We start from the raw sequence: 26,307 nt of genomic DNA, 5'->3' as shown, positions 1-26,307 counted from the left end.
GTATTCATCATAACTTTATTTATTTATCAGTCATATTTACAATCTCCCATGTCCCTCATAGAGTAACTCTGGACTGTGATTACATCAGCTCACTGTCTTAGTTAATGCACTTTCTCTGCATAATTTTTACTTGCATAATTAACCTGCTGAAGGTTAATTAACCTGTGGAAGCCACTATGCAGTCTTTAAACCACTGGAACTGGAAGGTAATGCCATAACTGAGTCTAAAGACGCCTGGATAATTCAGGGCTGCCTTATCAAACACATCCTTCTTTCGCTCTGATATACAATGTACTCATATGTTGGAAGAATAATCCTCACTTTCAGGATGGCCAGGTCATTGTTCTTGTTGGCTCTGGAGACATCTAGAACATTCAGTAGATACAAAATGGCTTTTCCTGCAGAATGATGTTGATCTTTTTTTTTCTTTTTCCTTTTTTCAGTTCCGCCTGAGAGAGTTGAGTATTTTGGAATGGCTGAGACAAAGATGCCAGTGCTGCAGTAGTAAAACATAAGCAAATCCAAAAAGTTAAACAGAGTTCCGTAGAGTCTATTTAATTGGAGAAAAAGGTTGTTAGGGGTTCAATTAAAAAAAAAAGTTTTATAGAAGCCTTTCCCACATGCTGATGGTGTGAGGAGACAAAATTAAGATCTTATTCTCCTATGTATTATATAGAATAAAACTTGGAAAACACAACCACTTTATTGATTTAATAAACACCAGCTCTCCCATTTTTGTGCATATCTTAGTGCTAAAGTGTATAACTGCATGGGGATAAACAGATATGTATTAAGTGCAACAATGATTCTCATTCTTTAATTAGGGATACCATATCTGGGATATAAATTCTGGAAGAACATAAAACGGCAACAAAGTCCTAGCATATCTCTTGCTGCCACTGGATAACCCCATATATGGTGGTCCTAAACCTGAGGATGCATAGGGCTCCGCCAGGCACTGAATTTTATTGGACTCATTAGTTTAGGCAGATTCATGGGAAATTCAAGCTTGAGCTGGATCTTATTGAAATCAAATCATATATGAATCTGAACATTCTCAAAGCTTCATTACAGTAATGAAGCACACGCACGCACATACACAGAGAGTAATGAGTACCCAAATGAAACAAAACTGGAAACTGATACATTTCTGTGCAAACTCTCCATGTAAGGAAAATTCCTTGCTGTAAAGAGAAGAATGGGAAAGGTGGCGTACATATTTTTTCACTGTCAGCTCCAGATTTCAATCATCACAAAAAGCATTATCATGGTTTTTCCATCATTGTGTTAAGGCAATATATTTCAGAACTGAACTGAATTCTTCAGGATTGTTCTTTCTTCCAGAAGCAGAAAAGTCAGAAATTTTAAGAACGTAGGTCCAGAAAATATTTACATATTTAAGTACTTCCACCTCTGCCATGTTTTGATTCAGAACATATGAGAATGCATGAATGCCTTTTTGCACGTAAAACTCCTTGCTAGGTATTCACATGAATGGCTGTTCGTAGGTGTCTTCCTGAAGTCTATAGTCTGCCTTTATTTCCATGTGCAACTTCTCCTTTTCACACTTTCTCACTTACCACACTCTGAATGGTTTATCTAGAGGACTTGTCAGGCTTTTCATTAGCTCAATGTCTCTGGTCAAAACTGCAGAAATATGATTAAATTTATTGGGGGGAGGGTATGTCTACTTACTTATCTACTGATTGCAGAATCAAAATCATTTAGGGTAAGTGTCTCAATCTTTATTTTTCCAGCATGCGGTTTCTTCCAAGTAGAAAGGCTGCACAACTGGGAAAGCTATGCTAAAATTATTCTTCATAAATAGTTAGTTTTCTGCTGATTTGTGTGAAAATAAGAAGCATTAAAATAGTCAAGTTTGGCAGTCCATTCTTGTCTTACAATAGGAAGAGTCAAGTCCATGAACATTAGATGGGGCTGAAGACTATGAAAAGGAAAGGGCCACATCATTCATGAATGAAAAAGGCTGGAGGAACAAAGTAAGGATGTTTTAAAATATGATAAGATTATTTTGAGAATATGCTCCCGTATAATTTTCTTCTCATCCCCTTATGTAACAGCATGCTCAGGTGAGGCTTCAAGAATTGCATGTTCCCTGAATCTATAGACTGCCCTCTTACAGGAGTGATGGATAGAGTAGTCCAGTTTCTCTAAGATGTTCCATTTGTACATGTTAATCCATACAATTGATGCAAAAATGGGACAGAATAACTTGCTATTTACAGCAAGCTCATTAAAATGTGCTTCACTGTTAGTGTTTCAAACGTATTTTTGTAAGCCTTACATTCTAGAATGCTAATTTTTGTACACTTTTTATGTTTAAAACATGTCTTGCTGTGTGGATTTTGATACACTTTTGAACTACAAATGAGCCATTTGAAGTGCAAACAACATTCCCGAAAATACAAATTATGTTGGTTTAATTTAACTATATTAGCTTAACAAAATCTTGGAGCATCTCTTCCTGATACAGTATGGGGCCAGTGACGTGCAGTCAGGGGAGGCAGGGGAGGCGGAGCCTCACCACTCTCATCATGAAAATAAAAAAGAATTACTCCAGGAAGCTGTGAAAGTGGCTGGGAGAGGCGCACGGCTTGGTTTAGCCTCCCTGGACATCTCAGCAGCAGCCCCAAGTGTGCCAATCTCGCCATTTTTTTACATCGGGTGAGCCCAGGATCCTTGCAAGGGGAATGGGACGTGTGCAGGAGGCTTCTCAGCTCCAGCCTCAATCAGCGCAGCCGTGGTCCCCTTCATGTTGGCTCAGGAAGGAGGGGAATGGGACCACGTGTGCAGGGGAAGGGGATCGCGGCTCTGCTAATCTGAGGCTGTGCGCTGAGGAGCCGCCTGCACACGTGGTCCCATTCCCCTTGCAAGGATCCCGGGCCAAGTTACAGGAGCCGGGGGGGGGAGCACTCACGTTGATTGCCGCCTTCGGTATACCGCTAGGTTGGGGAGTGGCGTTCTGTCTGTCCAGAGGGGAGAGTTGCCGGGCAGCTGTTCTCTTGTGAACTGGCTCCCGAAGAGCCGGGCACAGCCTCAGGGGTGAAGCAGCCATGAGGTAACCATGCTTACAAGCAGCCGCCCGGCAAATCCCCTCTCCAGCCGGGAAAAGCGCCATTCACTGACCTAGGGGGTATCCCTAAGGTGCCAAGCCATGTGGTACTCTGCCCGCCCCCCCCAGCTTCCACGGCTTGGCACATTCAGGAGACCCCCTAGGTCAGTGCATGGAGCTCTGCCCGGCTGGAGAAGGGGGTTGCGCGAGCGCCTGTTTCGCCCGCAGCTTCACCAAGACCTTGCGCAGCTCTCCCAGGCCACCACTGCCAGCTGCTGGCCACTGCTGCCCACCGCTGCCTGCCGCCGCCCCGCTCCGAGCATAACTTTCAAACTCCAAAACTCGCGGCCGAATCTTCCAGCATCGGCTGCTCTAGGAGTGCTCTCTATGGTGGGCCGGCTGCTGGAAGACTCTGTCCAGAAAACTCTCTGTCCGGCAGCCGGCCCACCATAGAGAGCACTCCTAGAGCGGCTGATGCTGGAAGACTCGGCCCCGAGTTTTGGAGTTTGAAAGTTATGCTCGGAGTGGGGCGGCGGCGGGCAGCGGCAGGCAGCAGCGGCCAGTGGCTGGCGGCGGTGGCCTGGGAGAGCTGCGGGCGAAACAGGCGCTCGCGCAATCCCCTTCTCCAGCCGGGCAGAGCTCCATGCACTGACCTAGGGGGTATCCCGAATGTGCCAAGCCGCGGGAGCTGGGGGGGGGCGGGCAGAGCACCACATGGCTTGGCACCTTAGGGATACCCCCTAGGTCAGTGAATTTCCCAGCTGGAGAGGGGATTTGCCGGGCGGCTGCTCGTGAGCATGGTTACCTCATGGCTGCTTCGCCCTGAGGCTGTGCCCGGCTCTTCGGGAGCCAGTTCACAAGGGAGCAGCCGCCCGGCAGCCGCAAAATGATAAGCCCTCCCTGATAATAAGCCCAAGGGCATATTTCGTGGGGCAAAAGAAAATAAGCCCCTGTCGTATTTTCGGGGAAACACGGTAACATCATCAGTGCTAGAAGGGGGGGGAGGAGGAGAAAGGAGAAGTTTCTCTTCTCAGAAATGTCTTTTCAGTAGAGCTGCGGCAGCCTGCCTGCCTCTTTCTGACATTTCTGAGAAAAGAGACTTCTCTGTTTGGGCTGCGCCCGTGTGATCAGAGCAACCACGTGGTTTGATGATGTCACCAGCCTCACCAGTCATAAACCTCACCGCACGTCACTGTATGGGGCATATATTGTACTTAAGAAGTTTGCTCTAGTTCTCAGTTGTCGGTGAAGATAATCTTTTGGACCAGATGTTTAATAAGTTTATTCCATAATACATATACAATGCAGATTTATATACTATAGTCCTTAACAATCCATCTTCACTATAACCCTGTGAAGTGAGTTGTTATCATGCCTATTTTACAATTTGGAAACTGCTGATGCTAAGCAATTGACTCGCCCAAAGCTATCTATTAAACTGGTATCTGAGCTGCGACTTTCAAATGGAGAATTGATTTATTTTAGCTGACTTGGGGAACTTGGTGTGGGTGGGTGTGCATGAACTTCAGAAAGAAAGCTCACATTTTTGCATCAAGACTAACATTTTACATATGGACACATTGGATCTGAATAGTATTAGAAATGTGGAGTTTTGGAAACTTAAACCCAAGAACTTCATTGAAGAAAAATCTCATTGCAACCAATTCTGAATAATATTTAAATGTGGGAGAATTTCACTGTGATGTCCAATACAGGTAGACCTCGACCTACAACCTAAACAATTGAGCCCCAAATTTCTGTTGCTAAGTGTTAGATACTTGCTCTAACTACAGTGGTTTCTACCAAGGTCCTCTGTTCCGGTGGGAAAAGAGGTTTAATCCTATTGGTTGAAGGGTCTGACAGCTCCCTATAAAAGGGCTGCTGTCAGACATAACTTTCGCTGGATTGTTCTCACTTGTTGTACTTAATAAAGAGCTGTTGTTACCGTTAAGCCTGTGTGTGCCTATCCATTACCCAATCTAACATGCGTTAAGAGAATTTTGTCCCTAAACTTTCCTAAAACTGCAGCAGCAGAAGGAAAGGAAAGAGATCTCATATGTCAGTTCTGATGCCTTTGACATCTGGTATTTGGCTTTTCCTCTCAAATCTTTCTTTTAGCAGTCTTTTTATTCAAACATTAAATATTTATGCAACAACCTGAAAGCATTTTTTCACCTTTTGCAAAATACAAAACAACTCCTCTCTGTACCCAGTATAAACTGAAGAACAAGCTTTCAACATCTCCGTTTCTCACTTTAATATGGGAGAAAATCAGCTACTCACCTTGATTCGTGAAGTGAGAGAAGACGTCTTTGTCTTCGAGATACAAAGTGTTAAAAGAGACACAGGGAATCCTCCAGGAAGTTCCATTGCGAAAACTCCCTCAAAATAATCACTTCTAGAGATCTTGCAAGAGCACCAGCAACACCATATGAAATATTCTTATTAGTTAATCTCTAAGTAATTTAATTCTACTGAATGATTCTTCATCAACTGGCAATGAAACGTAACTGTTTTTGTGATGAGATTGCATGCCTGATTAAGAGTGCAGAGCTGTGCTGTGTAGAGCAGGGAAATGAAGAAAAATACTTCATCAATGGAAAATGCAAAGAGAATTTAAACAGTATGTAGTTACTCCAAATAGCCTCCAGCCAGTTCGCCAAGGTGACTACTTCTTGTTGTTTGCAAATACAATGCGAGTAGAAAACATACTTACATTTAGTTCTCTGGAACATAAAAATATCCTCATAGTTTAAGTGACCAGTAGAATGCCAAAGATCTTTGCAATAACAAGGTTTCTGTACATGCACAAAACACCCTCTGTGAATTCAACCAATACCTCCTTAAAGAGTGATAGCTATATGGTAAGCAATTCTTTTTTTATATTCTATGGGTCAGTCCTTCATATGATTGTTAGTTAGCTTTGAAGTATCATGAGGAATTGATAGGATTCCACCTGATTTTGAAAGAAGATCTGCCTGAAACAGGCTATCTTAAATATTAATCATACATCAGAACATTATCTATAAAGGTTATTTTTTCAAGTACATCCTGTCTTCCCCCTTTCATATACATATGTATTCTGCCAGATACTCCTACTCAGATAATTTGCAGAGATCTTTCCTCTTAAAGAGAAAAAATAGAAAGGAAACAGTATGTTAATTGAGTTAGATCAGAACTATTAGTAATATGTTTTCTCCCATTTTGACTAGATATGAGATGAAGTTCTGCCCATCAAAATCTACAGTGGCAAATTCTATTTTGACAAACTACAGACAGGTCTTCATGTTTTCCAATCAGTGGCTGAAAAAGCTTGAAGAAAGCAGGACTTAAGCTAGAAAAATATCTCACCAAGACACTACACATTCCTGCATTAAAATAAGCAAAATAAAAAATATTTTGCAGCTTATTCACCAAAGTAACTTGGAGGCTACCCTCTGTCACCTATCCTTCACTCTGCAGCCCATGGTCTCCTGAACAGGAGATGCAAACTATAGCTTTATTACTATTTATTTATTTTCTCTTAGTTTCAAGGAAAACTCCAGTAGCCACTCCATAATATTTTTCTAGCATAACCATAGGTCTACAAGAAGATCCATTTGAGGATTTAGAAGATGGTCAAACGTATCAGATTTCATATATTTTTATAAAGTTTTAGGTGGATTTTTCTTCCTTGCATTATTGTTTATTTATGACATTTATAACAAGTACAATCCTACAGAAACCTAAGTGCATCTTGCTTTATTCTTGAATTAGGATTTTATAACAATTAGTTTGAAATGTTGCCTCTACCTCTGTTTCAAAGTCGTCATGCTGCCTTGGAAAGCATGCCAAACAGACAACTTATATATCAAACAAACAAACAGCACATGTTGAAATTGCAACCAGGAGTGTGCAGTGCTTGGAATTTGGAGACAGAAAGATACTTGGGGAGTTGTGCAGGCTTGCACATTGTTTTTGTCTACAACTCTGAACGACAAACACATATTTGTCCAGAATCATTCTGCTACAGCAGCAGGCCATCATATAATTACAGGAAAAGACATTGCTGGCTTATGGAGTTATAGACAGGTGTTAGTAAACTCCCCTGTGTGCTCTAAAACATTTTCTGCTTACAGATCCAAAGCATCACACCGCCTGATACAAACAGTGCAACACTCTCAACAGCATGCTTAGAATTGGCCCTTCTTAATATGCAAACAACCCCACAGCCTTTAATTTCTTAACTGTTGAAGAAGCCAGAATGGGCTTCCTTTCAGCTCAGCTGCTACAATGCAATATTACTTAGTTGTGCTACAACTTTCAATACAGATAGTCTGCATGTGGGTTTAAAACTGTTACACAAAATTCTCATGCCATGAAGTGAAAACTGAAATGGCGTCCCTGCTGCAGATACAACTGGAGGACTGAATGAAGTATTCAGGCAGCTTCTCTGCTAAGCACTTTCTGTATTCATCCCTATCTGATCTTAAATTTCCATGGTAATATTTCCTCTGGCGGTAGACAGTTGTTTATTTAAAACAGGAGGCAACTTGCACCATGCCACTTTATGCAGGCACCCTTTTAAAAGACAGAATTAGTAAATTGTTAATTTAGGGGGAAGCTGCAGTATCATTAACCCTCACTGCTTAAAAGTTTCAGCAGACATGGTTTTTGCTCACTCATCCTTGCTTAATTGTACTCTCAGATATCTTTCTCAGAAGGATCACAGAGGTGATGTGCTTTTCAAAAGAGTATGCCTTTGACTATACATGCATTCATTAGCCTGAAGCAGAAACAAATATGTCCGAAAAACATCATTTGGATTTTATTCAGAAGGCAGAATATATTTAGCTGTCAATGGAGAGTAATGCCAATAAACCAACTAAAGAAACAAAGAGGTTTATTGAACATTGTAGCTTCAGTTTTCAAAGAATCTTACCCAGGGCTGTCAGATCTAAATGTAATTTGGGTAACCTATAGATGGTAGCAAAGAATTTTAGTTATTTGCTGCAATCTAGTGGTCATCTGAAGGGACCTGATGGCTCAGTGGCTAAGATGCTGAGCTTGTTGGTCAGAAAGGTCAGCAGTTCGGAAGTTCGAATCCCTAGTGCTGGGTAACGGAGTGAGTTTCTGTTCTGCCAACCTAGAAGTTTGAAAGCACGTAAAAAATGCAAGTAGAAAAATAGGGACCATCTTTAGTGGGAAGTTAACAGCGTTCCATGTGCCTTAGGCATTTAGTCATGACCAAAGAGACGTCTTTGGACAGCAGTGGCTCTTTGGCTTTGAAACGGAGATGAGCACTGCCCCCTAGAGTCGGGAACGACTAGCACATATATGCGAGGGGAACCTTTACCTTTAGTGGTCATCTGAATTTTGCTGCTCATATTTGGTAAACCCAGTTTTTTCCTGTAAGTATAAGTGGGTGCTGAATACTAGATTACAGTAAAGGAACAACATCCGCTTCCCAGGAGGAAGAAGCTTACTACAATGTAAGGATCCCTACTAAGGTCCTCATTAATGTGACTGACCTTCTCTATGCAACTTAAAATACATGCATAAAAGTATACCGCTTCATCTGGAAATGCACAAGACACAAGATTGAAATTAATATATTTCAGGCATTCAAACCACTTTATATTTATTATCTGCACAGTCTTTCAAGGGACCCATAAGCCAGCCAATGTTATATGTTTATATGGCCCCCAGGAAGCAGTTTTGGATGGAATGGGACTGTTCACCTCATACCCTTCGCCGCCCCTTGTTTGCCCCCAGGGTTCCGCCCCCAGCCATTAACCCTTACCATTTCTCCTCTGATGAAACGACCCTATCTGTTCGCTCTGGCAAATGGGGCCCAACCTCTTCAGTCCCAGATCCTTCCTCACAATCCATTAGGTGAAATACTGCTCACCCTGGGCTTTTGGGCTCAGGAGACAGTTGGCCAACAGCCAATTGGAGGAAGGGAAGGAAGAAAGAGAGAGGGAGGGAGGGAGAAAGTGTTCCATGTTGAGTTTTCTCTCTGGGGTTTGTTTCTCCGCCCAGTCGCCTCGGTCTAAGCTAGAAAACCATGTGCATTCCCTGCCCCCCACTTGCTTGAAAACCCTTTGGATTTCCCTCCCCCCACTTGCTGGAAAACCCTTTGGACCCCCACCACTTGCTGGAAAACTAGTTGGACCCCCCCACTTGCTTGAAAACCCTTTGGATCCCCCCCCCCAAAATGTGACAGGACAACACACGGGCCACAGGAAAGTTAAACACAACCGGGTGATAGGTGTGGTGGTGTAGACCTGTTGGGGAAGATAATGATAATTGATTGACTCAAAGTAACAGAGCCAACAAACCTTCTGTCTTTTCAATGTTGTATTGTCCTGTCACATTTTGGGGGGGAATCCAAAGGATTTTCCACTGGGGGGGTTCCAAAGGGTTTTCCAGCAAGTGGGAGGGGGATGCAAACTGTTTTCTAGCTTGCACCGAGGCGACTGGGTGGAGAAACAAACCCCAAAGAGGAAAGTCGACATGGAACACTTTCTCCCTCCCTCTCTCTCTCTTTCTCCCCCCTTCCTCCGATTGGCTATTGGCCAACTGTCTCCTGAGCCCAAAAGCCCAGGGTGAGCAATATTTCGCCTAATGGGCCATGAGGAAGGGTCCGGGACTGAAAAGGCTGGGGCCCATTTGCCAGGGCAAACAGCTAGGATAGTTTCATCGGAGGAGAAATGGTAGGGGTTAATGGCTGGGCGTGAACAAGGAGCGGCGAAGGGTACGTGGCGAACAGCCCTAGACCCATTTTGGAACACTACCTTGCCTAAGGCCCGGGATCTTTGTGATGTAACAGAAACAGGAAATTCCATGGATATCTTTAAAAAAGATATCTACTTCCCAGTTCTTAAAAAAAAAAAAGAACTGGGAAGTGTCAAATGAGGCTACAGCATGGGAGGAGGAATGGAATTTAGTCATTTCTTTTATGTCTTTGGCCTCATTTTAAGACATACATTCACAGATGCTGCTATTTATCTGGGAAAACAATATATAGATGTAGTAGTTCCTTTCTTTATCTTCTTCCATTTAGTCCCCAGGAACATAGAAATATTCTAAGAGGTAATCTTAACAGATTAACCTCTTCATGTTAACTTAACATGAAGTTCTTTCAGTTGATAGTTCTCTATTTAAAATGCTGCCCAGTTCAAATCTGGTTTCTAAATAAAGAACCCTCTGATAGTTAGTCAGAGGCAAAGCTCTGGAAACGAAGCTGAGCAGAAACCCAGGTTTCCTGGACTCAGCCTTCCCCACCATAATAGCAATAGCAGTTAGACTTATATACCGCTTTACAGTGCTTTACAGCTCTCTCTAAGCAGTTTACAGAGTCAGCATATTACCCAAAACAATTTGGGTCCCCACTTTATCCACCTTGAAAGGATGGAAGGCTGAGTCAACCTTGAGCCTGGTGAGATTTCAACTGCCAAATTGCAGGCAGCCAGCAGTCAGCAGTCAGCAGAAGTAGCCTGCAGTACTGCACACTAACCACTGCACAATCTCGGCTCATAATGACAAGTAGTTTATATTCAATCAACTAATATAATCACTCATCCCATGTGACTCTGGACAGCTCACAGAATTTAATACCACTGCAAAATATAATAAAATACAAGTAACCATAAAACCATATTTAATTCAAATTAAACCATAATAAAACATAACCAGTGTCATTTACAATCCATAGCTCACAAGCAATGGAGCCATCTAGCAGGCTCCTCACTACAACCAGCTCTCCAAGCACAATGGCAAATAGGATTGTACCCATTATTTCTACATGTTTTTATAGTTAGTTTTATTTTATAAGCCACCCAGTGTTATTTTTACAATGGATAACCATATAAAAAATTTAAATAAATACATTATATAATAGGGTATGCTGGCATTCTCTTGATTTGCTTAGGGGAAGTGGTTATTATTCGTTACTATTGGATGTGTATCCTTTATATATATTGTATACAACTCAAGGCACTGAACATACCTATTTCTCCTGCCTCCTATACTCCATTTCCACAATTTTGTACTTTCTCCTAATATTTAATAGGCCAATAACAATCTCAGTAAAAGGTTTCTGAGCAGATAATAAAGAGGATTTGGGGGGGGAAATGCCCTCTTGTTGTTTTTCCTCCATTCCCCCCCCCCCCTTGCAAGATTGCCCTGAACATTACCATGATACCATTTGAATATCATGGCTAAGAGGCATTAAAAGAGTCATATATCATGACTTAGTTTCATTCCCTTTTAAAGTCATACAAGCCAGCAGCAAAAGCTTTTGGCAGCTAATTTTATAAGTGAATTATGTACTGGATAGAAAAGAACTTTTTGACAACTACCTTTAAAACTACTGCCAATCAATTTAACTGGGTAACTCCATTTCTAGTTTTATAAGAAAAAGAGAGAGATTCTCTCCCCCCACCTCCCATTTTCTCTATAGCATTTTAAAATATTGAAAGCTGCATTGTTTTCTCTCAGTCCATTAATACTCAGGGTATGTATATTCTTCCCCTAGAACATATATATATATATGTATGTATGTATGTATGTATGTATGTATGTATGTATGTATGTATATGTGTATATATATATATATATATATATATATATATATATATATATATATATATATATATATATATATATATATATATATATATATATATATGTTGTATTTGTGCTGATAAAATAAAGGTCATACCAGGGGTTGTAACACAAACACACACACACACGCATATATATATGCTGGTTTTGTTGTATTCGGGTCTTTTCCCGTGTAAGGTTTGGTATATGGTATATATATGGTAACTGCTCCATAGATTATTATAGCAGAATAATGCAGCTATCATACCCAAGGTTGACTATTTATTCAGCCATTAAGGCCATATTATTCTTCAAAGTCCTTGAGATTTGGCAGTGTATATTGGTCTAAAAGTCTCTGTTGTGAATCAGGAAGTTCCCAGTTTGAATGACTCCTGTCTTCAGTATTGCTATTAACTGTCTGCTGTGTCCTATACTGACAACTTTAGTTCCCACAACATATCTTTGCTTGAGGTCAGGGGAAAGTTTTCCTGGAGTGAAAGACTTCGTGCAAAAAAGTAACTTTTATTTAAATCTAATAAGCTTCCTGAAGTCTCTATCACAGTGTTTCTCAACCTTGGCAACTTGAAGATGTCCGAACTTCAACTCCCAGAATTCTGGGAGTTTAAATCCAGACATCTGCAAGTTGCCAAGGTTGAGAAACACTGCCATTCATGTGTCCCACTTATGGTTTGATAGGGAGGTGGTAGAAGAAGTTACTGACGTCTAAGTCCCCAACTCACTTTTGACCTGGAGCATAAACAGTACACAGCCAGTGATCAGGATCTCTGTCTGCATCAGCAATCTGAATAATGGTCAGAGAGCAATGAGAAGCAACTGCTGACTTTGGATTCAATTTTTTATTAAGTTTACAATCCTTCAGAGTGAGGCTTAACAGAAGTGACTGACCCAAAGTTACATCCCTTGGAAAACTTTGCTCAGCAAGAAACTGAAGTTAGATTTTCCAGCTCTAAATTTAAAAAAAAAATGTAACCCATTCTATCGTATTAGCTCCTCTGAACCACCTAGCAGAAAAATGAAGGTGGAAAGCACATACAGAAACCAGGACTGTTTCTATGGGATAGCTAACATGATTCAGCTAGTGAGCAGAAACTGAGAAAACCATAGAACAGGTTCAGCTTCTACATTTCTCTAAAACAAGGGTGGTTTGGATATTACTGACTTACTGTACATGTCCAGAAAGCAGATTCCATGTTGATTTATTGGCTCTTTAACATTATGTTGAGTTCAACTCCAGAATTCTCATGTCATTTGCAACAGTTACATTTGTTTGTAAATCTCTAAACCAAGGAAGGGAAACGTATGCCTCTTCAGATACCATCTTCCAGCAACCCTTGCCATAAACCAGTGTTTTTCAACTTTAGCTGCTTTAAGATATGTGAACTTCAACTTCCCAAATCCCCCACAAGAAGTTCCCAGGCAAATTTCCAAGTTTCCCACTCTTGATCTGCAATCAAATAATTGCCACAAAGTGATATGATAATCACATAATTAACACAGGCATAAATGGTTTTGAGTGAGTTATCCATTTTGGAGTATGGATCTGAGTTTTGTAATGCTGGATAAGAAATCACATACAATCCTTCTGCAACTCTTGTTGTGACTTGTTGAACTTTCACACAAATGAAATACATTTTTAAAGGCAATACTCTGATCACATTTTGAAAGCTGTGACTGCCTTCTGAGTTTTAGGTGACATGGTGTGAGTTCACATTATTCAGAATAAGTTGGTGTCTGCTTATTGTTGTTCATTGGGGAGAAACAGGGCAGAATGCCCGACCTCTATTTTATAACTTTAGTTTCTTTCTTTCTTTTTTGCTTTATCCTTTCTTGCATTCTTTCTTTTCCATTTGTCTTTTACTGAATAGGAAGGAAGGAAGGAAGGAAGGAAGGAAGGAAGGAAGGAAGGAAGGAAGGAAGGGAGGAAGATAGGTACCTTTAGTTACAGTGTATCTGATCTCGCAAATCCAGAAATATCCTGATTTTGCTGTAATGGTGAACATGACTGTTCAGGAACTAAAATTCTACAAAAAGCAAAGCCACCTCTCATGAAAAAAATAATGTTATGCTTCTTCATTTCGATATTCAAGATGCTAAAGCAATTTCAGGAGCACAGCACTTACCTGTTTAATTTCCAAACACGAGTCTTGAGCATTGATTACACTTTTTATGTTATAGCATAACATTCAAGAATTCATTGTTCCCACTGTATGTTTGCTAACTTGCAATCTAAAATGCTCCAAAGCCCAAATTCTGCTCTATTCTTTATCAGCCATTTCCTTAAACTGCTCTGATATTCATTTTGGTGTCATGATCTTTAACCAAAGCAAAAGAAATGCTATAGAGGTTGTTTCATTCTCCAATAGCCTCTGGCCATTTCTTTAGCCATACCCAAACAGCTTTTGAAAGCCAACAGTTAATTCTCCTAATAAACATTTTGCTATTTTACCATTGTGAAAGATGTGCTCCAGGAAATGAACACTATAGAAATTTCACTCGGAAAAGTCACAGAGTCAAACATCACTAGTTGGAAAGAATGGTAAAAGATCACCCAGCCAAATTCTACAGCATTAATTTTGTGTATCAAACAATGCACAGAGGAATTCTGCCAATCATTTTGCATCAAGTTCTTTTTCAGCAAAATCAAGGAATCAAACTGTTGTTGTTTAAAATGGCAGCTCTCCTCATGTGGCAGATGAGGAAAAAAGATTAAGAACTTGTTTAAGGCTTCCCAGTTCTGATAGTGGCAGCTTTAAAGAAGGTAAAAATTTATGCACCCACATGGGTGGATCTCTTTTGGAGCCATTATTAATTGCAGCTTTTTGTTTTGCTCAGCAGTAATTTATATCTGAAATTTACTTCATTAACAATTCTATTTCATCTCTGCCAAGAGAGATTTGATAAGTGTTAAGCTTGTCTCATCTGTGAACTTTTTTCCAAATTGTATTGTCCTAGGGTTGTCATTTCTCATTATGAAAAGCCTCAGCTTTTGCTAAATTTCCATTTGCAGTTTTAAAATGGCCTGTTCATAAGTTTTGAAATGGAGATCTCCACAGTAATAATATATAATATTACATTATATATTCATATTCATATTGTTGTTATTTCAGGAGAGTTCCTTTCAAAAACCTATGAACAGGCCATTTTAAAACTGCAAATGCAAATGTATATTATTAAAGCAATATTTTACTTTATTATTAATTATTATGATAATATTATATATTACATACATAATATAGTATACGGAATTGGTTAAGATCAGAAGTGTTAAAAAACTAGAGGTTTTATTTTAGTAACTCGAGGACAAACTTTGCCAACTAACTGCATGAAGGTGAAAATTCAACATGTAACAAATAATAGCAAAATATTCTTTTAGTAGTGAAAAGGATGAAAAAATGATTATTTGATTAGTGGCTGCAGCAAAATTTCAGAAACTGAATGCAAGTAGCATCATAACCAAGTTCCAAAATTATTTATTGGTAACTTTACCAGAGGTCTGAATTTGAGTGTAAACAAAAAGAAAAACTACTGGGATTATAAATTTAAGAAGGTTTTGGAAATAACCAGGTTAAGGTCTTATGGGACTTTACAATCCAAACAGACAGGTATGACATTCCTGACATAACAGTTACAGGTGGTCCTCAATTTATGACCACAATTAGGTCCAAAATTTATGGATAGAAGTGAAGCAGTTGTTAAGTGAGTTTTGCCCCATTTTACGACCTTTCTTGCCACAGTTGTTAAGTGAATCACTGCAGTTGTTAAGTTAGTAACATGTTGTTAAGTGAATCTGGCTTCCCCATTGACTTTACTTGTCAAAAAGTCTCAAAATGAGATCATGTGACTCCAAAACCCTGCAACCATTCCTAAATATGAGTCGGTTGTCCATTATCTGAATTTCAATCACATGACCATGGGGATGCTGCAATGGTTGTAAGTGTGAAAAATGGTCATAAGTCACTCTTTTCAGTGCTATTGTAACTTTGTATGGTCACTAAAGGAATTGTTGTAAATTGAGAATTATTTTTATTGAAAAGAAGAAAATCTGGTTCATTGATGTTGCTACACCAGGTAATCGAGGAAAAACAAGAGAAAAATTATGAAATACTGGGACTTGGACATTGAAGTTGAATGTTTAATGGGAAAAGAAATCCATTGTTGTGCCAATCATATTAAATACCCAAAAATCTTGAATGGCACTCAGAAAATCTATACAATAACAAAATTTCCATCTGTCAATTACAAAAGGCTACACTGTCTGGATCCACAACATACTACACTGGTGACATTCTAAGTCAGGGGTTTCAAACTGGCAGCCTGCAGGCCATTAGTGCAGGCCACACCCACCCTCACATGCAGGCCATGCCCACCCAGTTCTGCGAAGGCAAAAAAATATTGCATTATGTCACTGGACATCAGCATGATGCGGCAAGTTTGACACCCATTCCCTAAGTTCTTGGGAAGAACTCAATGCACATGAAGCTAAAGAAACGACAGCTGTGATTTCACATTATTGTGTATAATAATAATGAGCTTGTCTGTAAAGGATCCATTCTGGTATACCAGCCTTTGCTTTGGTCCAGCAGCCTGGCACTGTCAGGTCCTATCTTTTTTCTTTGTCAAAATTGTCAAAATATTTTATATTGTAGCTATTGTATAATTAGGTCCCCTTTAAACCAGTATAATTCGCTTGCTCTATCAATGCAACAATTAAAGTATTTATCAAATATAGTGAGTCACCACCAACAAGAACTCTCCAGAAGCTTCAGTAAATGCTTGTTTCTATTCTTTTACTTCTAAGATTATGAAGGGTTTTTTATTGTCACAAGATATCAATTCTCTCTGTGACACACTGGTGAGATTCATTGCAAAGCCACAGTATAAACATGTGCTTGGGGTGATAGAGTTACAGTTATGGTGCCTGGATGAGGAAAGGAATGTGGTTTGTTAAACGTCCAGTTGCTGGTTGATACCCCAATGTCTTATCATAACCACTAGAAGATGAGAATATATAGATAAAATGATTTTTCATTACTTCAGGTAGAAGACATTGCATACAATGCAATGACTGCCTTGAAGTGGGAAGCTTCCTCAGTGGAGTCCGAAAGATGCTTTTTCAAGAGGTGCTTTTTAAAGGAAAAACCAGAAAGTCCTGTTGCCTCTTGAAAAAGTACCTTTGGGACAACCATGACCTGGATGACTGAGAATCTCCATAGACATTCCTCAGTGGCACATCATTGGGATTCTCATGGTGCAGAGATTGGATTTACAAGCTTAATTTCAGTTTTTTAAAAAGTGTTTGTTTAGTCCTATGTATGTATGTAGCTTTTCCAATGGCATGTTAATAGATTTCAGGTTTTGGGAATGAAGCAATGGAATAGATCCTGCAAACTAGAAGTCTACTAACCACTAAATTAATCACTGGAACCTGAGCAGATGAACAGACAAGCAGGTGAAAATCCCAACATGATTGTGACAAACCCTTGCATTGGTTCAGACAAGGCCCATCAGGAGAACATCGGGGTATCAAAAGAAAGGAAAATAAAGAACATGAGGGTAAAACAATGACACTGGAAGAGACCAAGTTGGGCAGACAGTAGCAGTTACTTTCATACCATCAAATAAGAAAAAAAGGGTCATCCAAAGAAAGAAATTGATCTGGAAAAAAAATGTTCCACATGATACTGTATATGAAAATGCAAATTTAGAAATATTTCTGTATTTTGAATAGAATACAACACACCTTACCATAATCTGAAAGATTGATAGGGTGATTTGTGTGCCTGATCAGTCTTCTGTCCAACAATTGATGAATATCTCTAAACGGCTGGTTTTTTTCATGAATCTTTATCTGTAAATTGGAGTGCTGGATATCATTCAAACAAACCACCTTAGAATGGAGAACTGTCTTTGGGATGTATAAAGGAGGCTGTAAGGCTTAAGACAACCTCAGTGAAATGCTCAAACAAAGGTAATTACCTTGCCTGCTCTCTGAACAGTCAGTTACCAGGCAAAATTATCTTCCTAGGATGGGTCCAATTTTACTCATCTCCACAGTCCAGAATATTTCTGCTCTCAAAAAGCCACAACACATTCATTTTGGGAGATCCACCTGGTACTCCCTTACTTGAAGTACAAAATTCCTAAAGAGATGTTATAACATGAGCTCAAGCTATAGCTTATGCGAGAGATTGATACTGTGAGTAAAGGAAAGCAGGATATGTATGGCTTAGATAGGACAAATAAATTGCATTGATAGCAGTGGTGGGATTCCAAATATTTTCTTACCAGTTCTATGAGAGAGTGCTTTGCAAGCGCAGCACTAAAAGACCGCCCTCAGTGTCAGTGCTGGTGAGCTGAGCTCTTTTTTAGCGCAGCTGAGGCGCGGCAATCTGCTCTGTCACATGAATCAGCTGAGCTAAAAAACAAGGTCGTATAGGACAGGGAGTGACGGGAGGAGGGTGGGGCCAACCAGTGGTGACATTTGCAGATTCTCTAAGCTACTCAAAATTTCTACTACCGGTTCGCCTGAACTGGTTTGAACTGGCTGAATACCATCTCTGATTGACAGGCAACAAAGAGAAAGGAGAAAGGAGAAGTGAGCTCAGATTCACATACAAGGATAGGAATAATAGAGCAAAGATAGATCGGTACAAATTCCAGATTGCATAGCAATACATACAATGTGATGCTGACATTATCTTCATTCCAGAAGTGAAAACTCAGCAGGATTAATTTCTTCAGTCCTTGAAAGGAGTATGCAAACTTGTCATTTGAAAGTGCCCCCCCCCTCTCTTTTTTTTGGTGACTGGAAAGTAATCTCAGTTCAATTCCTTTTGCTCGTTAAATTACAGATGGAGACTTTGAAAATCTGATGGGAGATTTGAATAGAAACAAGTTATATTAAAAGTATATGGTTCCCAGTGGCCAATTGGTCTCAAGATTCAATTATGTCAAACAAGTGTGGCATTTGTGCTAAAGAAATTTACAATTCACAGAGACAGTTCTGGATCAAAGTGTCTTTTCCTGGTCAACAAAGATATATGTGCTTCTCTCCCATCTAGGAGGAGTAATAGTTATTGTGAAAGTTGAAATGGTGCTGAAGGAGAGAAGGAGACCTCCAACATAAACCAGACATACAACCAACATCAATATTTTCTGTAGTTCCATGCAAGGATATGCATGATTCTCCTTCCTGAACTAGGAAATGTAATGCTACCTAATACAGATCAGTAAAAACAGTGATTAACTCATTCCTGTATAGAAACACTTTTATTATCCCAACAAGGCAGCAGAAACAGGAAACCTACTTATTTTAAAATGTTGTGACTGCTGTGACCTATTACCAGTTAATTTTCTTTATTTTATTTGTATCTGCTATTCCAAGAAGGGATTAAGAGATAGTACACCTGTGGAAAAAAGTGCCCCAGCTACCACTTGGAAATGCAAGAAGAGGGATAAATGTTTGAGCATTTCCGTCTACAAATGGGTCAGTCCAAAAAAATATAGAGGTCTATCCAATACAATCTTTGCAGCAAAGCTTCTCTCCATAGACCACCTCCAGCATTGTAACCGTACTTTCTTAATGGAGCCTTAGAAGTTAGTTTATTACATTCAGCTCATGTTCTTGTTCACAACTGGTTCCCTTCCTAAAAATGGATCAGGTGAAAACAAAGACAGAGTTTACTATTCCATCAACATACAAATAACCCCATGTGTTCCCTTATATTTAGAAGGGGGGGGAAATAAAATACTTTTTTAAAAAATAAATGACAGCTGAAGATGTTTTAAGAAAGAGTCTGATACATCTATAAGCACCCATGAAGTCCTAAAGACCTGAGCCACTCACAAGTGGAATATGTATACCCCAAAATCTCAATAATGTTCAGTGTTTCTGCAACAATATTTTGTTTGAGATGTGCCTGTTCTCACATCATGCTTAATCCAGTTAACACTATACTAATAGCCTGGGAGTTGTGGTATAAAATGATCATATTTATATGTTTTAAAAAATTACCATTTGAGGAATACCGAATCTCTTTCCACTGTCTCTAGGAAGTGCTCTTTATCACATGAAGCTAACAAGGAGATTCCTGTCAAGACTTTTTACATGATTTGATCCATCCTTATTGGCTCAGCAGGTAGTAGGAGGCATGGATTGGAAAATAAAGCCAATTAGTATTTGGGAAATTGCACTGCACTTCCAGGACTAAGACATCAGTTATTTAATGAACAGGTCTATATCTCAACACTTTTTCTTTGAAGGGTCAAATGGAATAGAATTGGGCAAATTCCCACATTTTGTTGTATGAATATAGTATATTGCAAATACACATGATATCTATATCTATACCTATCATCTCTCTCTCTCTCTCTCTCTCTCTCTCTCTCTCTCTCTCTCTCTCTCTATCTATCTATCTATCTATCTATCTATCTACACACACACACACACACACACACACACACACACACACACACACACACACACACATATATATATATATATATATATATATATATATATATATATATATATATATATATATATTTGTTTTCGTAGATTTTCACGGGTGTAGGTATGCTGATTTTGTTGTATTCGGGTCTTTTCCCGTGTAAAGTTGAGATTGTCTTTGCAACGTTTCGGCAGGATCGCACCTGCCATCTTCAAGCGTGGGCTCAAAATGTGGGCTTAAAATGGGAACGGAGCTGCCGTCTTTCTGTAAGTCTATATATATACTAGTCTCCCTTTATTTATTTATCAGTACAAATACAACACAAATATAAAAAGGCAACATTAAAAATAAAAATATGGCTTTCTGCCTGCATGGTCGTCTGTGATGAGCCGAAGGACAGATAGAGGGAGTAGTGACCTTCCTCCCATATTTAGGCATACCAGGGGTTGTAACACAAATACATACCTATTTCCCTGGCTCAACTGATAAGGAGGCGAGCCTGTGGCTTAGTGGCTAAGACTCCTGCCTAAGATATAATACAGCCCAGGTTCAAATCCCACTAAGGGTATGGCTAGCTGATGAGAGCTAATTAGCTCGATATAGATCTATACTAGTCTCCCTTTATTTATTTATCAGTACAAATACTATATATATATATATATATATATATATATATATATATGTATGTATGTATGTATGTATGTATGTATGTATGTATGTATGTATGTATATGTATATGTATATGTATATGTATATATAATGTTATGATAATATAGTTGGTTTAGGAAAGATAGTATAAGCCCAATAAAACCAGGGTAATTTTAAATTAAAAAGTAAACATTCATTGCTTCATTAGTGTTCACATCACATAATTTAACTAGTTTAACCTCTTTAAAAATGCTGTAAATATGGCCACCATGTTTTCTAGAAGATTATAATAATAATAATAATAAATAATAAATATGTATTTCTTAGCCGCACCCTCTCCCGAAGGACTCGGGGCGGCGTTCAATGAAACATATGAAATAAATATGTGGACAAAACAAACATATAACAGAGACATATACCGAGACATACACAAGGAGGAGGTCGGCTGATGAATAAAAAACAATTAGAATACAGTATTTAAAAACCCCTAGATAATTAAATATAATTAAAATACCCAATTAAAAACCCGTCAGGAGCGATATGGTTAGATCAAAGTTGAGCCAGGCCAGCTACTTGGAATAGGTGGGTCTTAAGCTTAATACGAAAGGAGCGGAGGTCAGAGGTATTCCTAATATCCGGAGGGAGGTCATTCCACAGGGCTGGGCCCGCCACAGAGAAGGCTCTACTACTGTCTAGTGGACGGCACCTGGAGGAGGCCCTCTCTGTGCGAGCGGATTGGTCGCAGGGATGTATGGGGCAGAATACGATCCCGCAAGTAACTAGGTCCTGAGCCATGGAGCGTTTTAAAGATTGTTATCAAAACCTTGAAACGCACGCGATAGACCACAGGAAGCCAGTGCAGCTCGCGCAGGAACGGTGTCACATGGGAGTACCTAGTACTCCCCATAATTACCCGCGCGGCTGCGTTCTGGACCAACTGTAGCCTCCAGGTGCATTTCAAGGGAAGCCCCATGTAGAGAGTGTTACAGTAGTCCAAGCAAGACGTCACCAGCGCATGAGTGACTGTGCGTAAGGCGTCCCGGTCCAGTAGGGGGCACAATTGGCGCACCAGGCGAACCTGGTGGAACGCCCCCCTTGCCATGGCTGTCACATGGTCATCCACGGACAGCCGGGCATCCAGGAGGACGCCCAAATTGCGCGCCCGCTCCACGGGGGCAAGTTGAATGCCCCCAATGGCCAATGATGGAATTAATTGGCTGAACCGGGGAGCTGGTACCCACAGCCACTCTGTCTTGGAGGGGTTGAGCTTGAGTCGGTTGTCATCCATCCAGATCCGTACGGCTTCCACACACCGGGACATCACTTCGATGGCCTCGTTGGGGTGGTTCGGGGTGGAAAAGTACAGCTGAGTATCATCAGTGTACAGATGGTATCCCACCCCGAAACCACGGATGATCTCACCCAGCGGCTTCATATATGTGTTGAACAGGAGTGGCGAGAAGACTGACCCCTGTGGCACCCCACAAGTAAGGGGGCGTAGGGTCGACCTCTCTTCTCCTGCCAACACACGCTGCGTCCGGCCAGAAAGGTAGGAGCCGAACCACCGCAAAACGGTGCCCTGGACCCCCAACCCCTCCAGCCGGCGCAGCAGGATACCATGGTCGATGGTATCAAAAGCCGCCGAGAGGTCTAATAGGACCAGGATAGAGGAACAGCCTCTATCTCTGGCCCTCCAGAGATCATCCACCAATGCGACCAAGGCCGTCTCCGTGCTGTGACCGGGGCGGAAGCCGGACTGGCGCGGCTCTAGATAATCATTTTCCTCCAGATGCCGTGGAAACTGGTAGGCTACCACACTCTCTACAACCTTCGCCAAAAAGGGAAGGTTGGAGACAGGACGATAATTGGCCAGCTCCAAAGGGTCCAGGGAAGGCTTCTTGAGCAAGGGTCTCACCACCGCCTCTTTCAAGGCGGCCGGGAGAGACCCCTCGCTCAGTGAAGCATTCACTAGGCCCAGGAGCCAGTCTCGTGTAACCTCCCAGGATGCCAGTACAAGCCAGGAGGGGCACGGGTCCAATAAACGTGGTGGGTCGCAGTCGTCCACGCATTCTGTCCAAATCCTCGATGGCAACCAAGTCAAACTCCTCCCAGATCGATTCCTCAAGACTCGCCATGGACGTCTCCATTGGACCACTGACAGGGACCCAATCCCTCCGGATTTGAGCGATTTTATCCTGCAGATATTTACCAAATTCCTCTGCCCTGCCCTGTAGAGGGGCCTCCCGCGGCCTCTGAAACAAGAGGGAGCGGGACACCCGAAACAGGGTGGCAGGGCGGTTCTCCGCGGATGCAATGAGAGTGGCACAATATTGGCGTTTGGCCACTCTCAATGCCACAAGGTACGTCCTTAAATGGGCTCGTGCCTGTGTTCGATCAAATTCGGAGTGAGAGGATCTCCAACGACTCTCTAGACGTCTCTTGCGGCATTTCATCACCCTTAGCTCCTTGGTAAACCAAGGGGCCAGGGTGGATCGTTGCCGCCGGAGAGGCCGCAAAGGCGCCACCCGGTTCAAGGCCCCGGTAGTTGCATTATTCCATGCAACTACCAGGTCCTCTACCCGGGGGCGGGTCAAGGTTACAGGAGGTGGCCCAAGCTCCCTCTGGAACCTATCAGGTTCCATCAGGCGCCTGGGGCGGAACCATCTGGTACTTTCCGGTTCCGCCTCCCCGCAGCGGGAGGTAGCACCAGGGAAGTCAAGACGAAGGAGTGAGTGATCTGACCATGACAGGGGAGTGATGGTTAAGTCCCCTCCTCCCAGATCACTCAGCCACTGGCCAGAGACAAAAACAAGGTCCAGAGTGTGTCCTCCCTCATGTGTCGGGCCCTGAATCATTTGAGTCAGGTCCATGGCTGTCATGGAAGCCATTAACTCCCGAACCCCCTCTGTTGCTTCTCCCATCGATGGCAGGTTAAAATCCCCCATCACTAAAAGTTTGGGGGTCTCAACCGCCACCGATGCGATCAGCTCGAGGAGTTCAGGCAGGGCCGCTGATGTATAGCGAGGAGCCAGGTATACTATCAGCAGGCCCAACTGTCTCCCAGGGCCCCATTTCACAACAAGGGATTCACATCCGGACGTCTGTGGCACAGTAGACTCCCTCGGCTCTAAGTCCTCCCGAATAATTGCTGCCACCCCACCGCCCCTTCCCTGGGCCCGGGGCTGGTGAAATGCTCGGTAGCCTGGTGGGCACATTTCCACGAGGGGAAGACTTCCCTCGTGGCCCAACCAGGTCTCCGTTATTCCCGCGAGGTCCGGCTCCCCCTCTAAAATTAGATCGTGAATGAGGGGGGCCTTGTTAACAACGGACCTCGCATTGCATAACAACAGCCTCAGGCCTTGGGTCTGTAACTCTTGACCACCTAGAACGCGGGGGTTGGTACAAGCGACCGGGTGTAACCAGCAACCACGGTCTCCCAACCGACTGTAAGTTCCTAATCTGTCCTCGTATCTGCCCCGCCCTGCGACCGTTGGAATTAAAGAGCCCTGTATAGGAATGATATCCTCCCCCTCCTCCTCCCTTCCGCTCCTTCTGCTCGCGACCACACCTGGAGGCCCGGCTCTCACATCGCTCCTGATCTGACCCACCCGCCCCACAACCCCTGAGCCCCCACCCCTACAAATTTTTAAAAAACAACTAACTAAAAAACCCCTAAGTCTCCGCTTCCTCCACCTCTCAGGATTAATAAATCCGTCATCAAGGTGGGCCCTCGAAAGGGCGGAGGGCCACACCTGCGAGAGGGGGGACTCTCGCAGTAGGATCAGGTCTGACCTTAAATACATAGAGTGTTAAAAGAGTTCGTCGTCGGGGCTTAGGGTCTATGCTGAAGATGTCATAATCCAGTAAAAATTTGAAAAGCATGGTTGCAGCAAAATAGAATAGTCCAGTCATTAGTCTTAGGTGGGGGGGGGTGATGGTGATAGGTTGGTTAGATGACAATCAAGAGGTGGGGGCGGTGGGTGGTAGGTGGCGGATGGCAAGGGGTAGTTGGACTGTAGTTGGAATAGGCAGGGGGCAGATGGTCAATCAGCAGTAAATCATATAGGGTAGGAAGAAGTCCTCTAGGGCTCACGCAGATGGAATCCAGGGCAGTTGTTAATAAACAGTCAGCAGGGGGGGTAGGTGGGGTGCAGTCAGAGTGCACGATGATAAGGGCCTCCTGGCAATCCACCAACAAAGCTCCCCCCCCCCCCGGTCTCTATACAGCCTCCTGAATCGCAGTCCTATTCCTACCAGGTCCTCGGCTTTTAATCCTGCCTTGGCCTGCAGCTTGTCACCTTATCTAGCATGCTGAAAAACTATTTATTTGTCAAATTTATACGGCCACCCATCAAAACAGGTTTGGAAAGCAAATAGATAGAAAAATAAATAAAGAACCAAATAGAATAGAACAGAACAGAACCAATAACAAACCTTATTTTTTAAAATATATATATATGTTGATACTCCCAGATCTGTTAAGAAACTCTGGCTTTAACATATGGTGAGTGATCCTACCTTCTAACCCCCTTTACTGCACTGTTGATTGCTGACATTTCTACTTTTGCCAAACAACACTTTCTTGAATAAATCACCCAATTCTTCTGCTTGGGTCTTAGAGCATCGCCCTCTCCACCCTGCCTGGAAGGCAACTGGTGATGTTAGCCATTCCATTATTTTATTCTGCCTGCTTGAAATTCTTTGGGCTTTTTTATTTGGTTTTGTTAACTGCTTTCCCTACTTCTCTGCTAAATTTCTGCACAGGCTGTTTCAAATGGTATGGCATATACTTGATTGCCTTTAATGTCAGGATTTTCAATGAGTTTCACTAAAGTGAAATGCAGGTTGAATAGGAACATTCTGAGGAAAAGTAGGACAGCAATATTTTTCAAGAGGGGTTACATATCCCTGTTTAATATGTGCTGAGAATGTATCTAACACTATTGATTGCACAGGAGGATTAGATGCTTTTTGACTGTTTTTCAAAGTAGGTGAACTTTGTCTAACAGCTGATTGGGTTTTGGGGCCAGATCCTGATGGACTGTAGAGGAAAGAAATACTTGGGATGGATACTCTTAAATGAAGGCATGAGGCAAATGGATACTCTTCTCCTATTGCATCAGTGAATACTAGACTATACGCTGTACACTCTACTAAAAGCTTTCTCACCTGATTGTTGTCCCTTTTTGTTTGAAAGCCTTCAAATATTGAGAACCCATTATCTCATATGATAACATATGCTATCCAAAAGTACTATTTTTCTTTCCTAGTTTTTCCGTTTTGGAAACATAGATGAACTGTACGGAAGACGGAAGTTGCAATCTAATATCCCTAGTGAACTCAGGGATCAAGCTGAAGGAAATGCAGCGCTGTACTTCTATTTGATACCAACGTTGCTGGAAGTAGGGCCATTTTGAAGAACAGAACTAATGCATCAGAGTATTTTTTGATTAGCTTGACAATTTTTACTGTTCACTCCATCTCTATCAAACTTATTTCAGAGGTCACAGAACTGACTGTCTAGATATA

General features: G+C 41.6%; 1 protein-coding gene and 1 long non-coding RNA gene across 2 annotated transcripts in view; one reads left to right on the top strand and one right to left on the bottom strand.

Moving 5' to 3' along the window:
• The window catches only part of TNR (tenascin R), a gene marked incomplete at its 3' end in the record, with an annotated part of 475,297 nt that overhangs the window by 123,249 nt on the left and 325,741 nt on the right, over positions 1–26,307 (top strand). The window lies entirely within an intron of this gene.
• LOC309390145 overlaps positions 1–26,307 on the bottom strand; it is a 42,770-nt gene that overhangs the window by 901 nt on the left and 15,562 nt on the right. Inside the window, exon 2 of the long non-coding RNA XR_014175073.1 lies at positions 322–496. This is a non-coding gene — a long non-coding RNA (uncharacterized lncRNA). The remainder of the gene's footprint in view (positions 1–321; positions 497–26,307) is intronic.

This window comes from Natrix helvetica (genome assembly GCF_964273705.1).
Source record: "Natrix helvetica genome assembly, chromosome: 3".
Classification (NCBI taxonomy): Eukaryota; Metazoa; Chordata; class Lepidosauria; order Squamata; family Natricidae; genus Natrix; species Natrix helvetica.
Note: the sequence above shows the minus strand (reverse complement) of the source record. Positions and strands in the feature narration are given on the sequence as shown.